At 37.1% G+C, this 15996-nt stretch overlaps 1 protein-coding gene across 6 annotated transcripts in view; it reads left to right on the top strand.

The window, feature by feature from the left end:
- The window catches only part of SPDL1 (spindle apparatus coiled-coil protein 1), a 56528-nt gene that overhangs the window by 4742 nt on the left and 35790 nt on the right, over nt 1–15996 (top strand). For 2 of the 6 annotated variants that reach the window (XM_058169293.1, XM_058169294.1), the window contains one exon: nt 4672–4778. The gene's annotated coding sequence lies outside the window, so the exon portion shown is untranslated. Of the gene's footprint in view, nt 1–4671; nt 4779–6860; nt 6990–10862; nt 10988–12621; nt 13195–15996 lie in introns of those variants that run through there. The other 4 variants (XM_058169296.1, XM_058169297.1, XM_058169292.1 and 1 more) reach the window with 4 other exon arrangements.

Below are 15996 nucleotides of genomic sequence, written 5' to 3'. Positions count from 1 at the left end.
CGGTTCCAAATACAATTGAAAGATTTTCTTTTTTTGAAAAAGAATAACACTATGCAACTAAAACCAAGAAACTGCACTCTGGAAAAATCAATTTAAAATAAACAAATCTTTGCTTCATCACAGTCTGATCTGTGATCTGTTTCCATGCTTACATTGTAAATCACATGAGTGTTGCTGTTTGTTACCACTTTAATGATTGCTTTTGGGTCTTGATGGACTGAAGACTTCCATTCTTTTGTGAGCTTTCTTTTGGCGAGCTCCAAGAATGTAGAATTGCTGCCAGGAATGTCTCCCTGCAGTTCCAAGCTTGCTTGCATAACTCATCCTTGTCACATGCAAGAACTACTCTGTGGGTGTTCATACTAGAGGGCAAAATGCCTTGTGTTCCAAAAGAATTCTTCCACTTCTTCTAAAGTAAGGCTGTAGAGCAATTGGTGATAAGGACCCACACCAAACCATTTGTGAGACCTCAGGCAAATTGGTAAATAGGTTTGCACTGGGCAGAGAGTGAGACCAGAGATCCAAATTTTCGGAAGGAATCAAGGAAGCTTTCCTTCATTTTATGAAAAAAAAAAAATTAGGGCAGGAAGTTGAAATTTAACGGTGGTGGGGGAGGAATTTAGGGAACTGCAATAAAGAGTTTGGAGGCTCTAGTGGCCACAGTAATTGAAGACATTAACTCTAGTATTTTAGTGGTATAAGTTATGGTGTCAAGAACCCATGTATGTGTGCACTGAGAACTTGGAGCTTTTTGTTACAAAGGGCACATCAATAGGATTATCTTTACATGAATAGGGCTTTAGAGTAGCTCCTACTCCAGGAACCCAAAAGCTTCTCTGATCTCAAAAGATCAGTCTAAGAATTTAGAACCGGTAGACTTTACCTGGATAGCAGTAATCTTATCCTGTCTAGTCCTTATAGCTCACCAATGAAAATAAAGAGTTCAATCCAGTTACAGCCCTTTTGTAAAATGTCAATCTTTTTTCCCCTCCTTCTGCTGACATATCATTTGACCGCTTTCCCATCTAGTTGGCTAAAAAGAGAAAGAATGACTACAGAAATAAGTAACACATAAGAACCAAAGGGATTAGCATTCTGTTGCACTGCAAAACTTGACTTAAATGATACAGGTAGAACCTGCAGTAAAACACTGACCGACTTTTCACTTTATGTTAACTGACAGTTTGCTTAAGTATGGCTTGGTAAGGGAAAGTCATTTGGCTATGTTTACATAAAAACAAGGAATGGTGATGGACATAGTTCAGGTCCGATATACATTTTGTACAAATTATAGTTGCATTCATAAGACAAATTACATCCCAGAGTATTGACATACCTGATAAAAGTAACATGTTCGGTATATTTTGAAAACTGGAGGAATAGCAAGATACGAAGACTTGAGTAGAATAAACCCAATATTCACATAGGAAAAAGAAAAGGCTGGAATACAGCTACTAGCCATTAACCTATTCATCTGTGTTTAAAAGCTATCCAAGTTGTAGTTATGAACATGCTATTGTGGTAATAGCACACATTAATATGAATTCCACATATTAAGTATGCTCTGTTGAAAAAGTACCTTCTATTTAAATTTCCTTCCAATCATCTCTCTCTAGTCTGCTTTAACCAGCATCTCATCAGGAATGCTTATCAGATTGATATTTGGTCTGCTAGGACCCTATATTAGGAGGATTTCTTTTAGGGCTTCTAGTTGGCTACTATTCTACATGAGTAAATAATGTCATGCAGTAGCCAAACAGTTGCATCACCATCTTTTGAGGTTTCATTGCTCCAATGCTTTACCAGTTTTGGGCATCACACTTTAAAAGGAATATGGAAAATGGCTTGGGTTATGAAGATGATAAAAGAGCCTGGAAACCAAGCCCTGTAAGTAAAGTTTAAATGAGCTGTGCACATCTATGTCTTGAAAAATAGAAGAATGAAAGAAATCATTGGCACTTATAAATATTTAAGTTTAATATTTTGCTCTCATGAGATACTAATTTAAAAATCTAACCTATAAGTCAGTATTGAATTCATTGTCATCTGGATGTTTTGTTTTTACAATCTACATAATTCTTTTGTTTTATAGCAAGGACAAGGAAAGGAGATTGATTCATGGTACAGTGGAAATGCAAATGAGATGTTTTAATTCAGAGAAGATGCTGGCTGCTGAGAAAGATTAGATTATAAGAAGATAAATTGTGAGGAATGCTTAAGGTTAAAAATTGTAGCTTAACTGGTCTAGAGTTTCTGATGTATGATGATATCTTAATAATGAAGGATTCCCTGAATGTTGATCCCTGCAAAAGCACCCTAGGATCTCTCTAGATTGGGCTGCACACAGGCTTAATTAAAATCCAGAGCATTTTAGGATTTAAGTGACTTAGGTTACAGATATTAACATGAATCAACCAGATGATGGGAGAAAAGATTAAGAATTGGACTGATATGCAGAATAACACAAGACATTGCGTGGATGTGAAATTAAATAAAGGAAATTCAAACTATATCTTAGGAGGAATTTTATAATAGGAATGATTAAAGTTGGAATGCTTGCATAGAAAAGTGAGAAACTCCCTATGCTGGAGGTTTTCAAATGGGGACTGATTTAACTGATTCTTGCACTGAGCAGGAGGTTGACCTATACTATTTTTTTAAAACTCATATAATTCTATGATTCTGAAATTCCTACAGGCTGGATTCATACCTTGACCACCACCACAATCTACTTTTCTTGGTTTTGCTTGGTACACTTTGTGAATTTTCTATCCATAGAGGGTAGAAAACTTTTGTTTTATTTTTTTTCTTTATTTTTTTTCTTTATTGGCCGAGTGTGATTGGACACACAAGGAATTTATCTTTGGGGCATATGCTCCCCATGTACATAAAGAAAAATAAAATACATTCATCAAGAATCATAAGATACAATACTTAGTGATAGTCATAGGTTACTAATAAGCAATCAAATCATACTAGGAAACAAATAGAATACTATCAATTGTAGATACAAGCAACATGGTTGTAGTCATAAGTATTCACATGCAAAGTGCAAAGTTATTCTAAGTCTTAAGTTTAGTGTTTCATGAATCCAGTTGTCTGCAATTTAAGCAATTATGAGTTAGTGCACAACATGAACAGTGGAGATTGTATGTTCATTCTGGCTCTATGCAGCCTTTGATACCATTAACCATGATATTATTCTCAACTGGCTTTGGGAGTTGGGAGTGGGGAACCCCAAGTTAAGGTAGTTCTTTTCCTTCTTCTGGAGCCAGTTCCAGTCCAGTATTTTTTTGCAGGCTGCTTCAGGGTTCTGTCCTATACTCCTTCCCCACTTTTAATATCTCCATCAAACCACTGGTCATTCACTACTATGAAGTAAGATATCATTCATTTATTATTGATATCCATGTGTACTTTGCATCAGGCATCCAAGTGAAGTTCTGTCCTATGTCTGCAAGCTTTGAGGGTATGGCTGGGGAAGAGCAAGTTATAACTGTTGGATTGAAGAAACCGAGTTCAGTTATCACTGAACTGAGTGGCTGTGGTTTTCAGGTTCTCTAAATCTTGGGTGTTTCCATCCTTGATCCTGGGAAAGATGGCTCTGCCCTGTTCAGAAGTGATGCACAACCTAGAGGTCCTCCTGGCCTCAAAAATCAGAGTTTCTTATTGCCACATCTTTGAGCCTCCTCCCCAAAGCACCCAAGAACTGGGCTGAAATCCACTTATCTTCGGGACCAGTTTGGGAATGGGAACACGCACGCTATGCGCGTGCCTCTTCTGTGCATGAGCAGAGGGTAAAAAACAGGAGGTAATTCCACCACCAGCACTACCGGTTTGGCGAGCCGGATAGAACCAGGCAAATTTCACCGCTCCCAAGAACATGTGAATGTCCACTCAAAGCATCTCAATTGTAATGCTCATTGCAAAACTTCTCAATCCAGCAAAACAATAAAAGAATGATACATCCAATCTGATTTCAAAATTGGATGTATCTTGAAATCAGCAAGATTTAAAAAGCAATATGCCTTTAGGGAAGAATTATATGCACTTTTTTGGGAGGGGGTATAAAATACACACACATATATAAAAGATGTGCTGAAATTTTTCATTATTTGCAAGCCAACTGCTATTTTTTCATTTTTGTTGAAAACAGCCCATGCAAAAAATAAGTAAATATAGTAATTGCATCAATATTTGCTTTTAAAACTCATTTATATCTCTAAAATACTTCATATAAGAAGTTAGTGTTGTTCCACATGATTTTTTTTCTTTCATGGACAAACAATATTATGCAGCTTATATCTACAATTAAGCCCAAAATTTATATTCTTAAGTGAGAATTTTTTTAAGTAAGTTTTGCTCCATTTTACAACTTTTCTTGCCACATTTGTTAAGTGAATAACTGCAGTTCTTAAATTAGTAACACAGTTGTTAAGTGAATCTGGTTTCCCCATTGACTTGTCATAAGGGTGCAAAAGGGGATCACATGACTCTGGGATGCTGCAACCGTCATAAATCTGAGTCAGTTGACAAGCATCTGAATCTAAATCACGTGACCATAAGGATGCGGCAATGGTCATAAGGCTGAAAAATGGTCATAAGTCACTTTTTTCAGTGCCGTTGTAACTTTGAATTGTCACTAAATGACTTTGCTTCCTTAACTTTTAGATTCAATGTTGTATGTCAAGATATGGAGATCAACTGCCACAAGGTGGAGCCAGTGGCACGATGCTTGAATAGAGGATCTTATTCAAAGATAGCATTTAAGGAAAAAGGTAATGCAATTTGGATGCAATTCTGATATGGGGCGGAATACACAAAACTTACCTGACAGCAAGGACTCCTCTAATGCTATGTTGAGTTTACCTCATGATCAAGAAACAATTTGTTGTTTAGGCTTCACCAATAAAGGGAAGATAGGTTGCAATTCCCAACTTTAATATACGCAGGATCCCATGAAAATTTGTTTGGGCACTTTAAGCATAAGAAACCAAAATCCTAAATTTGTGTAATTATGTTGCACTTTATTTTATTTTATTTTATTTATTTTTATTCAATTTTTATACCGCCCTTCTCCCGAAGGACTCAGGGCGGTGTACAGCCATGTAAAAGTCACAATATAAACATTAAAAGAAATTAAAACAAGCATATTATAAGGTGGCCGAATTTAAAACATTAAAATATAAATAACCCCACTAAAATTTTAAGCCAGTCCCGCTTGAATAAATAGGTGCATTTTCAGCTCACGGCGAAAGGTCCGAAGATCAGGCACTTGACGTAACCCAGGGGGAAGCTCGTTCCAGAGCGTAGGAGCTCCCAGAGAAGGCCCTACCTCTGGGGGCCGCCAGCCGACATTGTTTGGTGGACGGCACCCTGAGAAGGCCCTCTCTGTGAGAGCGTACGGGTCGGTGGGAGGCAAAAGGTAACAGCAGGCGGTCCCGTAAGTACCCGGGTCCTAAGCCATGGAGCGCTTTAAAGGTGGTAACCAGAATTATTGATGCATGCAGGGATATTGTTACCTTCTTTAGGAACTCAGACACCCCTTATATGGGATATTTTTATTACACTTTATGCCCCACAACCATATATGGAGAGACTGGGCTTAAGGAGTGTGACTAACCTAAAGTAATCCAACGAAAATCCATGGTGACACCAGCTGTGCTGAATGGCATTTGAGGGCTTAAAGGATACACTGCTATGATGCAAAATTGTGGATCCTGTAAGATTTCACATGAAATAAACTTTCATTTCTTAAACTTTTTTCTTCCAGGACCCCTTCCTACTTTTAAAAAATTATGAGGGATCCCCAAATAGCTTTTGTTTGTTTGTAATATGTATTTACCACATTAACATTTAAATTCATTCTCTGATGTTTACCGTTACTCAAAATTATTTCATGGGATCTTAATATTGTATTGTTTTTCAACACACGCTGGCAAATAATTTTGATTTCACAGATTCCCCTGCGGTCCTAAGACCCACACCTTAAGAAACACTGAAATATCCACATACAGGGCATTTTTTTCCCTAGAAGGCTGCATTCTGTAATGTCACCAATATGTGATGATGATCTGGAGCCAGATAATCAATTATAAGGGTACATTTTTATATATCTATCTATATCTTTGTATCTATGTCTATATCCATTTCCTTTCCCCAATTCCTGGGATATCACTGGTTGTAATAGTTCTTTCCATGAAGACAAATGTAATCAGTATTTTGAATGGTCATTTCAGCTGGATCCTATGAACAAATACGGGGATCTACGAAGATCTGACTTCTCCTATTTCTATTCTATTCTCCCAAACAATTGACTAAATCTGCACTACTATTAATCTTCTCATCGTTCCCATCTCCTTCCACTTATGACTGTATGACTGTAACTTTGTTGCTTGTATCCTTATAATTTATATTGATATTGTTTCCTGATTGCTTATTTGTACCCTATGACTGTCATTAAGTGTTGTACCTTATGATTCTTGATGAACGTATCTTTTCTTTTATGTACACTGACTGAGAGCGTATGCACCAAGACAAATTCCTTGTGTGTCCAAACACAATGACCAATAAGAATTCTATTCTATTCTATTCTATTCTATTCTATTCTATTCTATTCTATTCTATTCTATTCTATTCTATTCTTTCTTGCAGGTGTTTGCAAAACTGGTAACGGAGTCCACGGTCTTCTCCCTCCTAACCAATCTCGGAAATCCCGTCGTTATCCTGGCAGTGCTCACTTCTGTATGCCTCATTTCCATATCATCGCTTCCCGAAGGGAAGCTAAACCGCTTAAAAAGTCCACCTCCTCCGCCCCCCCCCCCCGCTCCCGCCAGCGCGCGTTCTCTATACCGGGCATGCGCAGCGTCTTTCCAAAGCCGGTGTCGTTAAATATCGCGAGATCGAATCCGCCTGGCGCGGGCTCTGAGCCTAGAATTCAAATGCTGGTTCGCCGAGGTTGTTGTGCTTCTTACGTAAAGGCGAAGAAGGTGAGTGCCTGCCGGTTTTCCCGGCACGAAATCCTTCGCATAGCCGAGGGTACATCTTATAAAGTTAACAGCCAGAATATGCAGGAGCGGCAGGACTGCAAAAGAAGAGGAGCTTTGCTTTTTTTGTCCAGATTTGTCTTTGCTACTAGCATTCAGTAAGACTGCATTAACCATTTTTTTTAAAGGGAAAAAAAAGTAAATTTTAAAAAATTAAACTTTCCTGGCTGCATGTCTTCTGAAGAAAGTGCCATAGCTGGTTTATACCCTAACATTATAGTGTCCTCCTAAAAGCGAAGTTACTTATTCTCAACTTGAGCCCCTACCTGCTTCCTCTTTCCTCCTCCTCCTCTTCCTGTTTTTTCACTTAGTGTAGCTGAAAGGCAGATCCCGCCTCCATGTATTCTTTTAGGGAATAGTAAAAAGCAAATTCAGCCTGATCTATCTGGAGGGCTGGGTAAAGAAAGGAGAAAGAAGAAAAAAGAAAGAAAAATAGTATATGCTTTGTGGCAGCCTTTCCTAGATAAGATCTGGTTACTCAACCCTGCACTCATGTAGATTATTTCTTGATCCTCTTTAATGGTTTAGGGCAAGTATCAGAAAAGGGTTTTACTATATTGCCTTTTTATGCTGGCATACAGTTATAGTTAATAATCCCACCACTGAAACAAATGCCCTTCTTATTTTGATTAATATTTACTTATAGTTTTTACCCATGACTCCATTACCCTAAAAGTAGTTAAATTCTACCTCATATGCAAAATGCATATCCTGCCAATTGGTAAACCGAGTTAGTTTTATGATTTATTCTTTATTTTTTTTTACTATTGTTTTATTTTAGTATAGCTTTATTTTGTACTTGTCCTATAAAGATACTTGTACTAGAAGAGAACTGGAATTTTAAAGAATTCTATATACATATAATTATATACTTGTTCATATATAGAAAAATCTATGCATACAGAGATTTGGATCATTTAGTTTTGGACTATAACTGGAAATGATCCATTTCCTCTTGGTTTGCATAATAAAATTTCTCACAATCCTAACTGATAACCTTTTTCACTTTTTCTTCCTGTCCAGAGATATTTTACATGGCTGCTGCTCAAGTTTCTTTTGAATTGGAAATGATTTTGATTCTTTTGAACTAAAGCATATACTCTGTAACTGAAGTTTTGCCACTGTAGTTTTTAATATTTTAACAGTTCTGAACCTTGAGATTATCAGTTGCAGAACTTGAGACATCTTTTCTAGTTTTTGGAAGCCAATTTATATTTATATTGTCCTGAATGTTGGAGTATCAGATGGTTGAAACCAGGTGTGAAATCTAAAAATTTTCCCTACCGGTTCTGTGGGCATGGCCAATAACAATAAATAATAAAAATAATAAAGTACACAAAACAATAAGAGGTACCAAAAACCAACTTTCACACTTTACACACACACAACACAACAGACTCACACACAATGTAAAAGCAGATGTACTTCACCCAAAATGGCCCCTGCAACAAGCAGGAACCTCACACAACCACAAAAAGCTGAAAAACCAACTTTCACACTTTACACACACCACAACACAATACAACTGACACACACACACAATGCCTCATACAGCTTTGTGAGATTTTGTGTGTTTGTGTAGTTAGAGTGAAACACTACAGAAACACACCAAATCTCAGAAAGCTGCACAAATATTTTATTTTATTTATATTTTTTAGATAAAAGCAGCTAAATTTAAAACTTCCTTAACTTTAAATTGCTGTCTAAAAAAAACTCCTTTAAAAAAACCCAATTAACTATTTTTTAAAGCCCCCACCCCCACCCAATTGCAGCCAGGCAGATTCAGTTGCTAGCTGATGCAATTGATTGCAGCAGCTGAAGCAAAGCTTTGCGAGCCTGAAAGCAGCAATTAGGCAAGTGGGGACGGGGCGATTGGGTGGGCATGGGTGGGGGCTGTTGTAAGAGGTTGTAAAAAAATGATAAAAGCCTGTGATGATCAGGCAACTCAGCTGGGATCGCCAGAGGAAAAAAAGATTTTAAAAGGCTCTTCTGACGATCCCAGCTGAAGTTGCCTGATCGCCAGAACCTCTTAAAAGGATTGTTTTAACAACCTCTTCGGCCGAAGAGCTTGTAGAAAACATGCTTTTAAAGGGTTCTGACGATCAGGCAACTCAGCTGGGATCACCAGAGGAGCTTTTTAAAAGCTTTTATTTTTACAACCTCTTCGACTGAAAAAAAAACTTTTAAAGAGTTCTGACGATCCCAGCTGAGCTGTGCGATCATCAAAGGCTTTTATTTTTACAACCTCTTCGACTGAAAAAAAAACTTTTAAAGAGTTCTGACGATCCCAGCTGAGCTGTGCGATCATCAAAGGCTTTTTACTTTTAAAAGCATTTTTTCTTCGGCTGAAAAAATGCTTTTAAAAGTAAAAAAAAAAAAACCTTTAATGATCATGCAGCAGGGGGCGGGGCCAGGGATTTTTGCTATCGATTCTCCAAACCACCCGCTGCCATCGCTACCGGATCGGGCAATCCGGTCCAAACCAGGAGTATTTCACCCCTGGTTGAAAGGAAGAATTGCTATCCTCCAAACTTTTGCTAAAACAATTAAGAGAAAGAGAATGGAACCAAAGAGATTCTTTCATTGCAAAGAGTGGTAAGCTCTAACCTTTTCCCCAAACTTGGACCTAGAAAGGGATAAAAGTCCATAACCAAATTGTGCTGCCCTTGGGGACTTGGTGCCTTCGTAGTTCCATCCTACAGAATATCTCTGGTTGTTTCCTTTCTCCAAAGTTCAAATAAACATTAATGCTTGGTTTATACCAGATATATCATGCCAAAACAATACTTCCTTGTTTGGTACTGAAGAGGCATGCAGGAAGTAGCTTTGCAATAGCTTTAGCCCTCCAAGGTTTCTAAGCCTTTCTGCAAGGTAGCGGCTTTAAATGGGACCTTCCCCTTCCGGTAAATGGTTAAGTGAGCTGGATATATCTAGAAAGATATTGTAAGGCCAGAGACTGAACCTTTACCTTTTGGGATAGGGATATAGTAACCCAACCACCACAATTTTAGATTAGTTAACAAAGTTCCCTGTAAGTATATGTACAAAAATGTGATTCAGTTATGTAAAAATCTGACTTTTTTACCTGAATACTGATACATGCGCTATATTTATGACATCTCCTTGTTGGCACATGAAAATTCAATCCAAAATTGTACAATTGGCTATTATGTTGTATATTTTTATTAGTCTGGACTATGACTTATAAAGAAAATATGACTTGACAGCCAATGGGATATAGAGAAACATGACAATTAGAACTGTAGGTTGTTACTGGTCTCTGCTCTGCATTTGTTCTTTTGAGATGCTGAATACTGTTATATAGCAGAAAGGGATCAAACATAATTGCATTGTGTTCATGTAATGACAGGAGCAAGCAACCAGATTCACCCGTGAAAGCTTCAATGAAGCTATTTTATTGCAGTCTCCCTGTGTTGCAGAATCTTCCTGATCTCCTTGGGAACAAACAAGAGACTCCATGGACTTATGTTCAATTTATGTCTCTAGTGACTGTGCAAAGATTCAGGGCTAGTTCCTGGCTTCATTTCTCTTTGCCTGGCCTGGAGTTTCCTAATTCATACTAAGCAAATAATTTTGACTTTTTTTCCCCCTTTATAGTGTTTTAAAGAATACGATGCTATAATAGAAGTGGGATATACAATGGCAAGGTTGAGTGAATATTTTTCATGATAATTTCTATAATAGAAATTAGGTAACTTTAAGAACCCTTCCAGGATGGTCATGATACTAAGGACATATAATAAATGTAACTAGAGGAAACCATAATTTTGTACTGAACTATTTGTATTGTTTCAGGTTTGGAAAGAGATTGGGCACTCATCTTCAAAATGGATACAGTGAAGACTCACTGACTTACTCACAGACTAGGGCCAGAACAAGTTTAAATAATTACATTTCATAAGATGCATTTATGAAATTGTGTAAGAAATTATTAAATACAGGTGTAACTGTAAAATATATTATTCTCCCCATTCTCATAAAATATTGAATTTTTAATTTGACGCTAATAATAGGAATAGCATATTTCCTTCTCCTAACTGTAAAATGAAATTATTTCCAAACCATACTTATAAATCAGCTTTAACCACCTATAATTCACTAAACTCAATTAACATAAATACTATTTTTCTAGTCCTCCATCCTTACTGAGATAAGAAGAAAACTTTTTTGAGTAGGGAAACATTTTTCCCTACGTTTCTACTATCCTGAAAATCCCTGTGAAAGGGCTCCCTTCTTCCAATTACTAAACAAGAATCCACAATCCCAACAACCCTCTTCCAATTCATTTTAAAATGCTTTTCCAATTCATGTCAAAGAAGGGATCACAGGGACTTTCCAGAAATTTTCATCTTTTATATCCTTGCCTCTTCTATCCAGAGGCAAAGATATGAACAAATGTGCAAGCCATTGATTTCTGCCCTCAGCCGGATCCAAAGTACAGTGGATACGTTGGTGGGCAAGACTGACTGTGACTGTAATAAGTGAAGTCTTAAGGAAGCTACTGCTGCTGCTTGCCTACATGACCTATATTGCCCATTTATTTATTTATTTATTTATTTATTTATTTATTTATTTTGTCACAGCAATATATGCCTTTCTCCTGACTATTCCTGAAATAGTGTTCTTTTTTTCATTTAAACTAAGAAAAAAACCCTTAATGTATATATTTTAAAATGGTAAGAAATAAGATGATGAAAGAAAGGGGAAGGGCTTTCTGTCCATGGCTTTAAAGTAGCAAACGGCCAAAATAGTGAATGGAGATTGCTATAGTTCCAGGGAGGAAAAAAAAAGGATAACCTTCTTTCAGTACCTGTCCTACTGAATTGTTATTGTCCTTTCATATTTCTTCCTTAGTGAGATCTTCACTCACTTTTGGTAAATATTGTAGAAACAGCAAGAAGCTGTGGCAGTGAAGGATGTTGAGAAGCTGCTTCGTTCTTATTGCAAAGCAATAAAGATCCACAAACTGGGTCTGCCCAACTGAATAAACCCAATCTGTTACTATTTACCACTGGCATGGTGGCAGATAACTAAAGAAATACTGGGTTTCCCAGCTAAGTAAACACATTTAGGGATGTATTTTAATCCTGTGGCTAACGGAGCCTGGACTTTTGTCAAAAAAAAAAAAAAGTATTCATAATTAAAAGTTAAAGAAAGATTGACAAGAGAGAATCTTTAGCCAATTTTACCCTAAACAAACATTCTCCCTGCATCCATGTAGGATGAAAAATTAAACAAAAAGCATAGAGATGGAGTGTTTTGTGAGGTGAAACAAGACTTGAAATCTCCAAAACCAGAATCTTCTGGGTTTGGTCATCACAGCTTGATCGCTCAGCATAGGTAGTTAATACAAATCTAAACAAATAAACAACCTGTACCCAAGAAATGATCAGCTTTCTTAATTAAGGCAGCATTCTAGGCCTTAAAATGATTCAATTAGCAGATGAGTATAAAGTGTTCCCCTGGTTGTCATTGTTGATCCAAGACCTGGAGCGTCATAAAACCTCATTTTGGTACCATGTGCTAAATTTGAAAAAGGTCAATAGGGAAGTCGCGTTCATGTTTGCTTAGAAGTAAATCTCACTGGATTAAGTGGTCCTTATTGTCTGGTAAATGAATCTAGGATTATAGCTTTAGAGTTCTTTGGCCTAGCTCTAAAATAGTCCTTAGTAAATTTCCTATGCAAATTTGAGAGTTGTGATTTTCTAGTTATGTATGATTTTTTTTAAAAAAATAGCTGATTTAGTGTAAAAAGTCTTGTTAGTGAACTAGTGTTACAGATTTGTTAAAACAGCAAAAATAACTGAAAGTTTCAGTATAATAGTGCTGTCTTGATAAATATTGGAAGAAATGAGACTGGAACTCTTCGGCCTAAGTTACAGAGAACCACTGTCTTTGGCAATCTTGTAGGGTTTGGCAACCATGGAAATAGTGAAGGAATAGATTGAAAAGGATTTGCATTTCAATGATCTCCCCTTGTGGTTGAAAAAAATGCTATTCCAAAAGCCTGCAGTAATGGTGACAAAATCAAGGAACGATCTTCAAGATAAAAGTAAACAGATTTCCCAGTTAAAAAGGCATCATTTTATTTAAATTTAAACTTTCATAAGATGGAATATACTTGAAGGTCAGTTTCTGTTTTTTTTCTTCACAAAATGTTATTGGACTGAAAAGATTTTGTTCTTTTAGTTTTCAATGTTCATTTGAATATTGTTTTAATGCTTACTTATGGCCAAGTGTTACTTTGCATGTAGCTTTCAAATATTTTCTGTTTTAAGCAGTCTGCGGTAGCTAGTTCTGTTATGTCAAGTTGTAAAATGTTCTAAAAATTCTTATTAGATATTAGAGTCTTATTTAGTTTACTATGACTCAGTATTATTTGCTTTCTAGTTTAAAATGCTGACACATTACTGAAGGCTCTAAAATATACTGCTTAATGTTATTATGCAGACTGAAGCTACTTAGCTTAATCAGGAGAAGGAGGAAGATAAACATTCTTGCCACAATAGCCATTAAGTACTGCTAATCTTGATTGGGTTTCATTACAATAATTAAATACTGAATAATGTTGAAAATTAAAAAAAAATCCAGAGTCTTGAAGTTCATAAAACCATTAATCACATTTATGATACAACTATTCATTTACAGTTTTAATGGGTAAAAAGTGATGAAAGATATATTCATTATTGTTAATATGGCAGGAGAAATGTGATGTTTTTGTTTTACCAGATCATGCCTCTGATGAATGATGAGTGGACATACTTTTTTGAAATTAAGGTCTGCCGGTCGGAGTCTGATCCAAACTGTTAGCTTGGAATAAAAATTGGTTTGGAAAACAATAAAGCTCTAGAGGATACTTGGCTTGCATATTAAATATTTTAAAAGAAGAACATGAAGAATTTTCTGGAATGCTTAAATTTAGGTTACTGACGTGAGGACATGTGTTCTACCTATTGCTGTTTCTGGAAAACCGATACTATATTTCAGAATAAAAGTGTTTTGTTTTCTATTAACATGCTCTGGGTTTGTATTAGTTTTCCAGTTTACTTGGCATTTTCTTTGAGAAGTTACTATTATAAACTTTATAAATAAGCTTTTCAAAGTTACTAGGAAGGTGTGCCTCAAATTAGTTTCAATCAGCATTACTGTTTGGACAATTTAATTATATGGCAATTTAACCACTATTCTGTATGGATTTGTGTAGAGTTTTGTTTCCTCTTCTACCTTCCACTACCTTGGTTTTAAACTTTTTATATCTATTGGTGGTTTAGCAACTAGAATAAGCCTTCTCCTTGTCTTTCATTTTGTTAAAAGGCCGAGTGTCTTTTAATGTGAATTGGTGAAATGGGATTCAAGGATAATCCTAAACTATAAGTGTTTGGCTTTGCACGTAATGTGAGCCAAACTGATTTTATTTTACCTAATAAACGATGGTTAAGCAAACCATGGCATTTGATATCAGGCTAAGAGTACTAAGACCACTATGTTCTTCCCACTCATTTAATATATATGTGTTCCCAAATACAAGAGATCCTTCGTCTTTCATGCTGACTATGGAAAAACAGCAATATCCATTAATATGACACATTTAATGAATTGGTTATTTGTTTGGCAGAAAACTGTAGATATCCAGTCATATCATAGCCTACCTGTGATTAAATAGGGCACTGAGGGTAATGGGTTCTTTGAGGATGAGCTGTGGGAGATATTAGTTTGTTTATGAAAATGTTGGTCTGCATATGAAGAGAAGATTTTTAGATGATTGCTGATTTTTTTTTTTTGATGGCACAATAATGACCCACAATGCCTTGAACCAATGAGTAGTGTCCACAAAGCAAAGTTCTATCAGTTGAGAATGTGGTATATTTTTTGGTCTAGGAACTTTGTAAGCCAGGTCTGTCAAACTCTCTGCCCATGGGCCGGATGTGTCATGCTTTGGCCATGCCCACACTGGTTTGGTGAAGGGGTAAAAAAGTCTCAATGCGTCATATGATGCCGCCAAAATGCCATGAGTTTGACACCCAGGTTCTCCTGTGCACTGCTTAGAGAGTCCAAAGCAATGGGTGATAACCTTGTCTGATTCGCCAGAGACTGAGTTTTAATTTGTTTAGACACACCTTCTCCTTGCTTAACTCCAGTTTGTTAACTCAGTCGGCCTAGAGGGACATATTCTAACTATCTCCATTGCTTGGACTGCTTTAAAAGCACACAGGAGAAGATTTTCTCTTCAATTTGCTTCATTGCAGCTGGGGAGCGGTTTCTGGCACTGCGACTGGTGCTTGGCGGGGCTGGGTGCTCCGCGGCGACATTTTTTACTGTGGAAAGGCCTATGCAGCATTGGGAGCTCCAGCTTCTTCCTCAATCGCTTCGGAGCCATTTTGTGAGTTTTTGGCTTTGGATTGGTGTGGGGAGAGCCGTAGTGTCGACTCTACACCTCTGTTAGCTGGGCAAGGATCTGTGGTGTCGGATTCCAGCTCCCTGGGCAGGCTGCGTGGTAATTCACGCTTAAAAGCCTTGGTGTAGGCATAGCGCCATTTTGGAATCCCCCCCCCCGGCCTATATAAAAATAAGAAGCCTTTATTCTTTCCGCTTACAAGCCATGGTGTTGGCATGATGGCAAGTGCTTGGCATGATTAAGCCCTTAATTGCCCTCCATAGTGGGTTTGTGTATACCAGGGAGGTGATTACAAGGGAATTGTCTACAATTTCTTGAGAGTTTGCAAAGAGAAAATTTATTTGGCTGTTTCACAGTTACTTCGTGGCTTTCAAAATGGAGTCTCACAGTAGATCTCCTCATACCTCTGCTCTCCCTCCATTAGGCAACAAGCCTTGGAGGATCCAGTCACAAAAAAGGGGAAATCTAGATCCAAAGTACCAGTTACTAGATCATGTCCTCTGTTCAGGCCTCAACCTCAGCTGCAGCTGATAA

This window comes from Ahaetulla prasina, chromosome 2 (genome assembly GCF_028640845.1).
Source record: "Ahaetulla prasina isolate Xishuangbanna chromosome 2, ASM2864084v1, whole genome shotgun sequence".
Lineage (NCBI taxonomy): Eukaryota > Metazoa > Chordata > Lepidosauria > Squamata > Colubridae > Ahaetulla > Ahaetulla prasina.
The sequence above is the reverse complement of the archived record's forward strand: the minus strand, read 5'-3'. Positions and strand labels throughout refer to the sequence as shown.